This window comes from Neomonachus schauinslandi, chromosome 13 (assembly GCF_002201575.2).
Source record: "Neomonachus schauinslandi chromosome 13, ASM220157v2, whole genome shotgun sequence".
Classification (NCBI taxonomy): Eukaryota; Metazoa; Chordata; class Mammalia; order Carnivora; family Phocidae; genus Neomonachus; species Neomonachus schauinslandi.
Genome location: NC_058415.1, coordinates 46,984,889 through 46,994,365, shown reverse-complemented (window position 1 = coordinate 46,994,365; position 9,477 = coordinate 46,984,889). Strand labels below are relative to the sequence as shown.

Here is a 9,477-nt window from a genome sequence, read left to right as displayed (position 1 = left end):
AATCTATTAACCCTATCAAAGAAGGAACTGAAGTAAATCTTAGCAACCACATGGTGATCCCTAGTGACTATCACTTCCTATCATTTTCTAGGATTCTAGGATTAGAATCCCTGTTAGTAAAATTATTGAGTCTCATGGCAAAAGTACATGAGCTGAAAGGAGATAAGCCAGTCAGTAATCATAAATCGTCTTTAAAGATTAATCTTTTTAAAAACAGTAAAATGTACTCTTTAATAAAGTAAATATATATGTATGTACTTAAGCAGAAAATATACATATATATATATGTGTATTTTATATATATTTATATATTTTTTATTTTATAAAAAGTAGAACTTTTCTGATTAAAATTAGGGTTAGGGGTGGAGTACCCAGAATCACTGGTTTGAAACTCCAAATCCCTGCAGCTCTTCATTAGACTTCCCTGAAGAATCCCTAGGAAGTATCAGAACACAGTTTAAAAAGCAGTGTTTTAAGCCATTTTTAGCCACTTACCAATACGAATTGGTTTTTAAGTTAGCCTTCCAAAAAGCAGAGAGCTGTGCACAGTGTCTTAAAACAAAAGTACATTTTGGTGAGACAGAGAAAAGGGAATACAGATAGAGATCTAAAAACAGGGATCATGGGGAACCCTGGTGGCTCAGTCAGTTAAGCATCCAACTCTTGATTTCAGCTCAGATCATGATCTCAGGGTTGTGAAATTGAGCTCAGTGGGGCTCTGTGCTGGGCATGGAGCCTGCTTAAGATTCTCTCTGCCCCTCACCCACCACCCTCTCTCTCTCTCAAAAAAAATAAAAATAAAAAATAAAGAGTAAAAACAGGGATCATGTCCAAACTCTCCAATTCTTTAAAGGATCGGTAAGGTAAGATTCCTCTGAATTCTCTCACTAACCAAATAGCCAGCAGGCCAGCATATCCCTTCACATTTTAGCCACAGCCTTGCTTCACAGATGAAGAGCCTTCAAACAATTACAAGGCAAACATGTAATGCAAATTTTCACATTCACCCTACAACAGGAGCTTCTATGTCTTTTATTCCATAGACATTTTTTGAGCACCTACCATGTGCAAGGCACCCAATTAGGTACTTTTGAAGACGGGAGCATCATTCGGCATCACAAAGCCAGTGAGATACACATGAAGAAACTGAGACTCAAGGCATCTAAGCCTCTTGCCCAAGTTCGCCAACTAGTAAGAAGCGCAATCAGGATTTAGACCCGAAAAAGATCTGGCCCCAAGTCTCAAGAGGCTCCCTGTATAATCAAAGAGATAGTTATGTAAATAAACGATTGCACAGATACTGCATCTATAGATTCATACTGACAGTTCTCCTAATTTAATCAGGGCTTTCTTCACGCCGGAGAAAAGCATAGAACACGAAAGGCAGAGCAGGCAACGACCAGGAAATCTGGTCCCACACTTAAGAAAGGCAGGTGTTGGTTGCCATCCTATAGAGAAGACAGAATGTACATTTCCTTCACGTTCTATGCATTTGAAGTGCTGTCACCTAATAGGCAACTGCACTGAAGTATGCTCACGACATCTGCTTTAAAATGCCTTGCCAGAGAACTACTTTCGAGACTCCACTCTTAAACATCTCCAAGGCTTCTGTTAATGCTGTGGTCCTGAAAATGCTAAAAAGACATTAAATCATATTTATGTCAATGGCAGCTCTTAAGGCCTTGGTTAATTTTTTTCATGGCAGCAAAGGGAAAGAAACAGGACCTGCATTTGGCACCAACACATCGCTGGCTTCCTTACTGTGCCAACAAGCCTGACTTGAAGCATTTGTAGCGGCTTTCAGCTGCTGCAGACCACCTCTCTGCAGCTCAGCAGATGGTTAGAGCAGTAGCGAAAGCAACAGAAGCCATTTTAGGCTCCAGGAAATGTAGCAGGTGTTTCAGGTTCCAAAAGAAAATTATGCCCAACTTTGCCTTTCATCGTTTCTTTTTCTCCTGATGTGTGAGATATTTTCTCCCTATCTGTTGCCTCTGTCTACACCTAACATGGTAGTAGAGTATGTCAGTTAACTTGAGAACAGGTTATAAATGTGCAGGGATAATTAAGGAAAATTCTTCTGGGTATCTTACACAGAATGCTCTCTGTTAAGACATTTTCTACTTGGGGCTTATGGTATTTCCTCCTACGAATGCATAACTTCACCTTCCCATGAATCCAGAGTTTGACCTGAGAGGAATCACAGAGGATTTGAGATCAGAAGTATTTTAATGAGTAAGTACAGGAACGTCTGGGAAAGTAATTTTAAAGAAATTAGAGATAGAATTAAGTTTCTGTAACTAGTATTCAGGGCTTTTGAACTAGCACCTCTTCTGTATGTGTTATTGTGCTCAACCAAGAGGAACTGTTTCAGTACTACTTCCTCCTGCTTTTCATCCTTTTCCAGGCCACTCCTTCCCAGGGTCCTCATGTTCCTGCCCTTCGATAATTTTACTATTGCACAGGGTTCCTCTATGGGACCTCAATGCTTGGCATTCTATGAATTCTCCCTGGGTGACTTCATCTAAACCCCTGGCTTCAACTACCATCCATATGCTGATGATGGCTGGGGTAGTCTTTGTTCCAGATCGACATAACCAGCCAACTCAAACCAGTGAATTCCAAGTTTAACCAGCACCTTCTCTTCCCCCTCTCTCTCCCCTTCCCCACACCAGATTTACTAAGGGAGGAGCATCACCATCCACCCAGTCCTCCAAGCCAAAAACCTGAGAGACTATTGCTTTCTGTCCCTTCACCTCAAACTAAATATGTCACCAAGGTCTGTCGCTTCTTTCATAGTACTATGTCTGAAAAAAGTTTTTTGTACTTTTCATTTCTACTGCTATTGTTTGGGCCCTCACCACTTCTTGATTGGTTTATGCTACTAGCCTTTCCACTTGACTCCCTGTTTTGTTCCCTTTTTATCTAAAATGCAATCCAAACATGTTACTCTCCTACCCGTCTTTCACAATTTCCCAAAACCCTCATAATCCAGCCCCAGCCAACTTTTCCTTTCCTAACATTCATGAGCTCTATACTTAAGCCACATGAACTACTTAGAGTTCCCCTTAAATTCTAATGTATTATATACTCCCATGTTACTTCTTCTGTCTAGAATTAGGTACCTCTCTTCTAGGTAGCCTCACTATTGTGGGAGTTCATGTATCACAGCCATTAACTCTATATCCTAAACGAAGGTGGAAGAACAAATTGGTAAGCCATGTGGGTCCTGGGGACAGACAGATTCTCATGGAATTCTCAGTTGTGTCTTATACTAGTTGTGTGCTCTTGAGCAAGCGTGTTCACCCTCCCTGTGCCTTTGTGAGTCTCATCCACAAAATGGAATTAATATGGCTCCTATAGTTTGGGGTTATTGTGAAGCTGAAAGGACATAAGTGTAAAATGTTTGGAACGAAGCTTGGTGTATTCAGAGTGCACAGTAAGCTGCTGTTATGGACATCATTGTAATGATCAGTTTAGTTTTTTGTGAGCTCTTTGAAGGCCAGGCACCTGACCTTCACCTCCGTACCACAGTGCCAGGTGCTTACTCAACAGATGTTTCTGTGAATGGGTTTAAACGGTTCTTTAAAAATCATTTGTGGGGGCACCTGGGTGGCTCAGTCGTTAAGCGTCTGCCTTCGGCTCAGACTCCTGGGATCGAGCCCTGCGTCGGGCTCCTTGCTCCGCGGGAAGCCTGCTTCTCCCTCTCCCACTCCCCCTGATTGTGTTCCCTCTCTCGCTCTGTCTCTCTCTGTCGAATAAAAAAAAAAAAAATCTTAAAAAAAAAATCATTTGTGAAAGTCATCAAGGATAGTCAAGACTCTTTTACAAGAAGTATTTGTTACTTCTTGGGCACCTGGGTGGCTCAGATGGTTAAGCATCTGCCTTCAGCTCGGGTCATGATCCCAGGGTCCTGGGATCGAGCCCCGCATCGGGCTTCCTGCTCGGCAGGAAGCCTGCTTCTCCCCCTCCCACTCCCCCTGCTTGTGTTCCTTCTCTCGCTGTGTCTCTCTCTGTCAAATAAATAAATAAAATCTTTAAAAAAAAAAAAGAAGTATTTGTTACTTCTTGTAAAACAAAGTTAGCTTTGTTGGTTTACCACTAACTGTTTTGATAGTGGATCCTAAAATGCCTAAAATGTTTTTGTAATTTTTCAAAAAAGATGCTCCGTAAAATTGAACTGAAAAAAGTCTAGACATCTCTTGAGCCCTCATTAATTATTTTTTATTCTATTATTGCCCAGCAGCTTATGCCAAATTCCTTGAGTTAATGTATTCTGTGTTCTTTCATCATTTTGCTTAGAATTTATTTTTTCAACATCCACCATTTACTCTGTTCACTAAATACCTCATTATGGAAAATAGTCTTCCCTTTTAATCACCATCTTTATGATATTGCATAGATTGGATATTGCATAAGAGAATGTGGGGAAGAGAGGTATTTGAGGAAACTTATTCTGTAAAGGAAGGTGACCACACTCAGCTCCCAAAATCATAATGTAAGACTACATTAAATATAAAAGCATCAGTTCCCTACTGATAACATACAGTAAAAAGGAATAAAAAGAATAGTAAGTGCCCACCACACAGCCAAGCATATAGCAATAAATGTTAACTGAAATCAAATTTAGAGCCCTTACCACCCTGAATGATTCTGTGAAAAGCTATGTCCAAGTTTATGATGGTAATAGCATTCACGCACACTGCAGGTACACCATTTATTTGTCTTTAAAGAGTTTATTTCAATGGCTGAAGTCCACTGAACCAAAGATAAGCAACAGAGTACAACTGGTCTACTATTAGGCTTCACTGTATGTAATGAAGGTGTTATTGCTGAACTGTTGGTGTTTATCACATTAGCTGGAAAGGAAACAGTCCCTTCCATTAAGATGTTAGATTGGATTCATCACTGATGTAAAGAGCATCATAAGCAAACACCCTGCTAAAAAACAATCTATTGACTAAAACATTTACTTACTGAACAAATGCAGAGACTCCATTATATTCCATTCTAGTCTAATTAAATCTTAAACTATGTAAATTAATTAGGATAGCTAGAAAAACATATATTTCAGATTTATTAAAAGAAAAAATTGACAATATTTTAATATATCTTAATGTAAATTTCTTCTCTACACCTAAGCCAGATAATACCAATTTTCATAATCACCAGTATCTTCATTTACCCATTACATATGTGGAGGTTCACCATCAAGAAAATAACCAATGGTACTACAATTAGAATGATGATAGCGGGCCAGTAGATGACATTCAAGAGAGTTGATCAATCATATTTCATGACTGCTAGAGTTCTTCATATTTTAATGCTTCTATTGCGTTTCCCTGAAAGACTTCAACTGGAAAACTCATAGTCATACTTCAATACTCAATTCAGCTCTTACTTCCTCTAAAACTTCTCCAACTGACTAAAGCTGAGTTAGTAGCTTTTTTCCCTTTCGCCTTTCTTTTTTCTTTAGCTGGGTTAGTGACCACTGAAACATTGTGTTTCTATTTCAACTGCAGTACTTATCACATCACTTATAATCTACTGATCTCTCTCTCAGTTAAACTGGCATTCTTTGTTTGCCTAATACTATACAGAATGCCAATCACACAATGGGCATGTGATTAATATTTATGAATGAATAAATAAATGAAGGAATCAATCATTCGGCTTTTTAAAATAACAGACTTTAAGTAGAGTAGTTTTAGGTTCACAGCAAAATTGAGTGGAAAGTACAGAGAATTCCTGTATATGTACTCCCTAGGTTCCCCTCCCCCACTATCAACATCCTACACCACAGTCATACATCATTTGCAATCAATGAACCTACATTAACACATTATCACCCAAAGTTCATAACTTCCATTAGGTTTATTGTTGGTATTGTTGGTATTCCATTGGTTTGGACAAATGTCTAATGACATGTATACACCATTACAGCATCATACAGAATAGTTTCACTGCCCCCCAAATCCTCTGTATTTCACGTATTCATCCTTCCTTATCTCTCTCACTCTTCCTAAGACCACTGATATTTTTCCATCCCTTTCCAGAATGTCATATAGTTGGAATCATAAGGTGTGTAGCCTTGTCATATTGGCTTCTTTCACTTAGTAATATGCATTTAAAATTTCTCCATGTATTCTCATGGCTTGATAGCTCATTTCTTTTTAGCACTGAATAATAAGCCATTGTCTGGATGTACCACAGTTTATTCATTCACCTATTGAAGAATATCTTAGTTACTTCCAAGTTCTGGCAATTACAAATAAAGCTTCTATAAATTTTCATGTATAGTTTTGTGTGTGTAGACATAATTTTCAATTCACTTGGGTAAATAGCAAGGAGTGCCATTTCCTGTAGTAAGAGTATGTTTAGGTTTGTAATAAAACACTAAACTGTCTTTCAAAATGACCATTTTGCATTCTTACCAGCAGTGAATGAGAGTCCTATTGCTTCATATCTTGCCAGAATTCAGTGTTGTCAGGGTTTTGGATTTAGCCATTCTAAGAGGTGTGTAGTGGCATCTCATCATTGTTTTTCATAGCAATTCCTTAATGACATATGATGTGGAGCATTGTTTCATATACTTACTTGCCATCTGTATATCTCCTTTGTTGTGGTGTCTATTTAGGTCTTTTGCCCATTTTTTAATTGAGGTTTTCATTTTATTATTGTTGAATTTTATTGTTGTTCCTTATATATTTTAGATAACGGCTATCAGATATATCTTTTATGAATATTTTCTCCCAATCTGTGGCTTGTCGTCTCACTCTCTTAAATCATTAGGTTTTTATTTAATTCTATAGGACTTCTGTTCCATACTTCCTGAAATATAGTCTCACAATTGAGGACTTTGAGGCTGTGCCATTCTAATGTTTCATGCTAGGATCTACTATCAAATCACTATTCCATACCAAACAGTTCTCAACAAGAAGCACCTAGAGCATCTGATATGGTTGGTCTGGAATACAATCAGAAGACTTCATGTTTTAAAATCACTACAGGTGTTTCCAATTCAAGTGGCTTTCAAAGAACACTTCCAACAGGACACATCACCTCCAAGCCAGGAGGTGACATGGAGCAACTTCGTTCTGGCAGTAAAAATATGCAAAGGCTGCAGGTGAGTCAGGAATACCTTATAGCTCTCTCATTTATAGTAACTTATTTAACTATTCTTTTCATCTTTCACAGGTTCATGGTTTTCTATAGTCTGGGAGACTGCAGTTCATTATGTGCTTCTCAAACCTTATGGCAACAGATTATATACATGCTATGGCAACTGATAACCTGCATAAGGATTATTAATTAAGTCTATCTTTTTCTTTGGATCTCTGACCTCAGATGAGACCCATATGTACTTATTGATCCTCTACCATATATCTGGCACTGTGTAAGGTGCTGAGGACTCAATGACAAAAACAGGTTCTATATCTCATGGTGTGTACAACCTAGACATTCTTTTCAGGTCTTCATTCACCATCCATCTGTCCCACTTCAGGCTGGCTTGTTCATTTTTAAATCATAAATTCCTCCAAAGTAGAAAGCACAGCTTATACACTATGTTTCATAGTACCTTCACTTATTTGACTCTTCTGAAGAATTAGCAATATAAGCAAAGAATAAGCAAGAATAAGCAATAAGCAAAAGCTTAAAAAAAAATAATAGCAGACACCCATGATTCCACCATCTAGGATTAATTACTAGTACTTTGTTACTTTTCATTCACGATTTCACTACTTAAAGGACAGAAAATATCACAAATAAAATGGGAGTCTTTTTTTGAAACTCTCCCCCAGTCCCATTCCCCTCCCAATACCTTACCTTCTAATCCTATGTAATTGCTACTAGAAATTTGATATATAACTTTCTAATCTATTTGTCTATTCTTTTAATATAATCTATAAAAATTATATATAATATATGCAAATATTATAATTCTGTATATTCAAAATGTACACAAATGCCACCATACTGTAGATCTAGTTGAGGTATTTATGTATTTATCTCACCTTGTTCCACCAAGGAATTTAGATTATACCAAAAGTTATATATTGAATTTAAAATTTTATATTGAATTTTTTAAAAAATCTGTGATCTGATTATTTTCTAATGGGTCAACTCTACTGGCATTGGATATACAAAATCTCAGCTAAAAATATATGGATTTTATTGTAGTGATTTTTCACTAGAAAAGTCTAGATTGTGGTTGTCTAGATTCTTTCAACAGGATTCAAAATTATTTCGGTCTCCTCATCAGTGTGGTAATTAAACTTAAAAATCCATATCTGAAAACCTTACCAAGATCTCCTGTAAATGTTACATAAAAAAAAAGTTATGTCCCTAATACAAGCCAGAAATTATAAATGAAACAATGCAATCCTTTAAAGGATAGAATCTGCATCAGAAAACAAATGTTTGTGAAATAAATGTAATAAAGATAATTATTGGAATAATTCAATATAAAAAATACACAAAATTGCAATTTGCATCTCTGTCAACTTTATAACTTGCAGAGTACTTTCATATATATTACCTTACTCCATCTAAAATACTGATTAAAAGAATGGAGATATAAAAGCAGCCACAGTTTTTACCTGGTTGCATGCAGCTCAGCATCCACAAGTCTATTGAGCTCCCTTCCTATCTGATGTAGCTACATTTTAGCTTATTAGTTATGTAGTTAGAGATGCTTTTGCTTCCCCTGATGGTTTCTTTCTACACAAGTTAATGAAGCATGACATATGGGATGTAATCAAAATACATCTTTATTTTTGACTCCCACTGCCCCTTTAAAATTTATTCAGTAGTGAAAGATTTTTTTTCTGACCCTAAATTAAAAGTCTGTAGGACCCATGACTTTCAACAGTTGTACAACCACTTTAAATTCAAAGCACAGGACAGATTCAAAAATTAGAACATCCTGTCCATGTAATGATCAATACACTGAACTTAATTTAAAATAGGATTGTCTCCCCTCCTGCAGCCCTGACTGCTAGTGAGCCTTGGAGAAGGGGGAATACTAGATTTCCTCTGTTTGTCTAATGCTCCTCTCCCAGCATGTTAACCTTGGCTTCAGGCCTCTGCATGATTGTGGCACAAAGAGAAAGAAGAGAGAAGATAAGAAAAGACGTGCTAGACATTTGGAATGGATTAAGAAGATGTGGTGTATGTATTACTATGGAATATTGCTCAGCCATCAAAAAGAATGAAATCTTGCCATTTGCAATGACATGGGTAGAACTAGAGAATATAATGCTAAGTGAAATAAATCAGTCAGAGAAATATAAATACCCTAAGATTTCACTCATATTGGAATTTAAGAAACAAAACAAATGAACACAGTGGGGTGGGGGAAGTGATGCAAACCAAGAAACAGACTCAACTCTAGAGAACAAACTGATAGTTACGGGGGGAGGTGGGCAGGGAGATGGGTTAAAGGGGCGATGGGGATTAAGGAGGGCACTTGTGAGGAGC

The 9,477-nt window shown here is 37.4% G+C and overlaps 1 pseudogene; it reads left to right on the top strand.

Moving 5' to 3' along the window:
• The first annotated feature begins 826 nt into the window (after window positions 1-826).
• The window catches only part of LOC110572651, a 37,089-nt pseudogene continuing 28,438 nt past the window's right edge, over window positions 827-9,477 (top strand).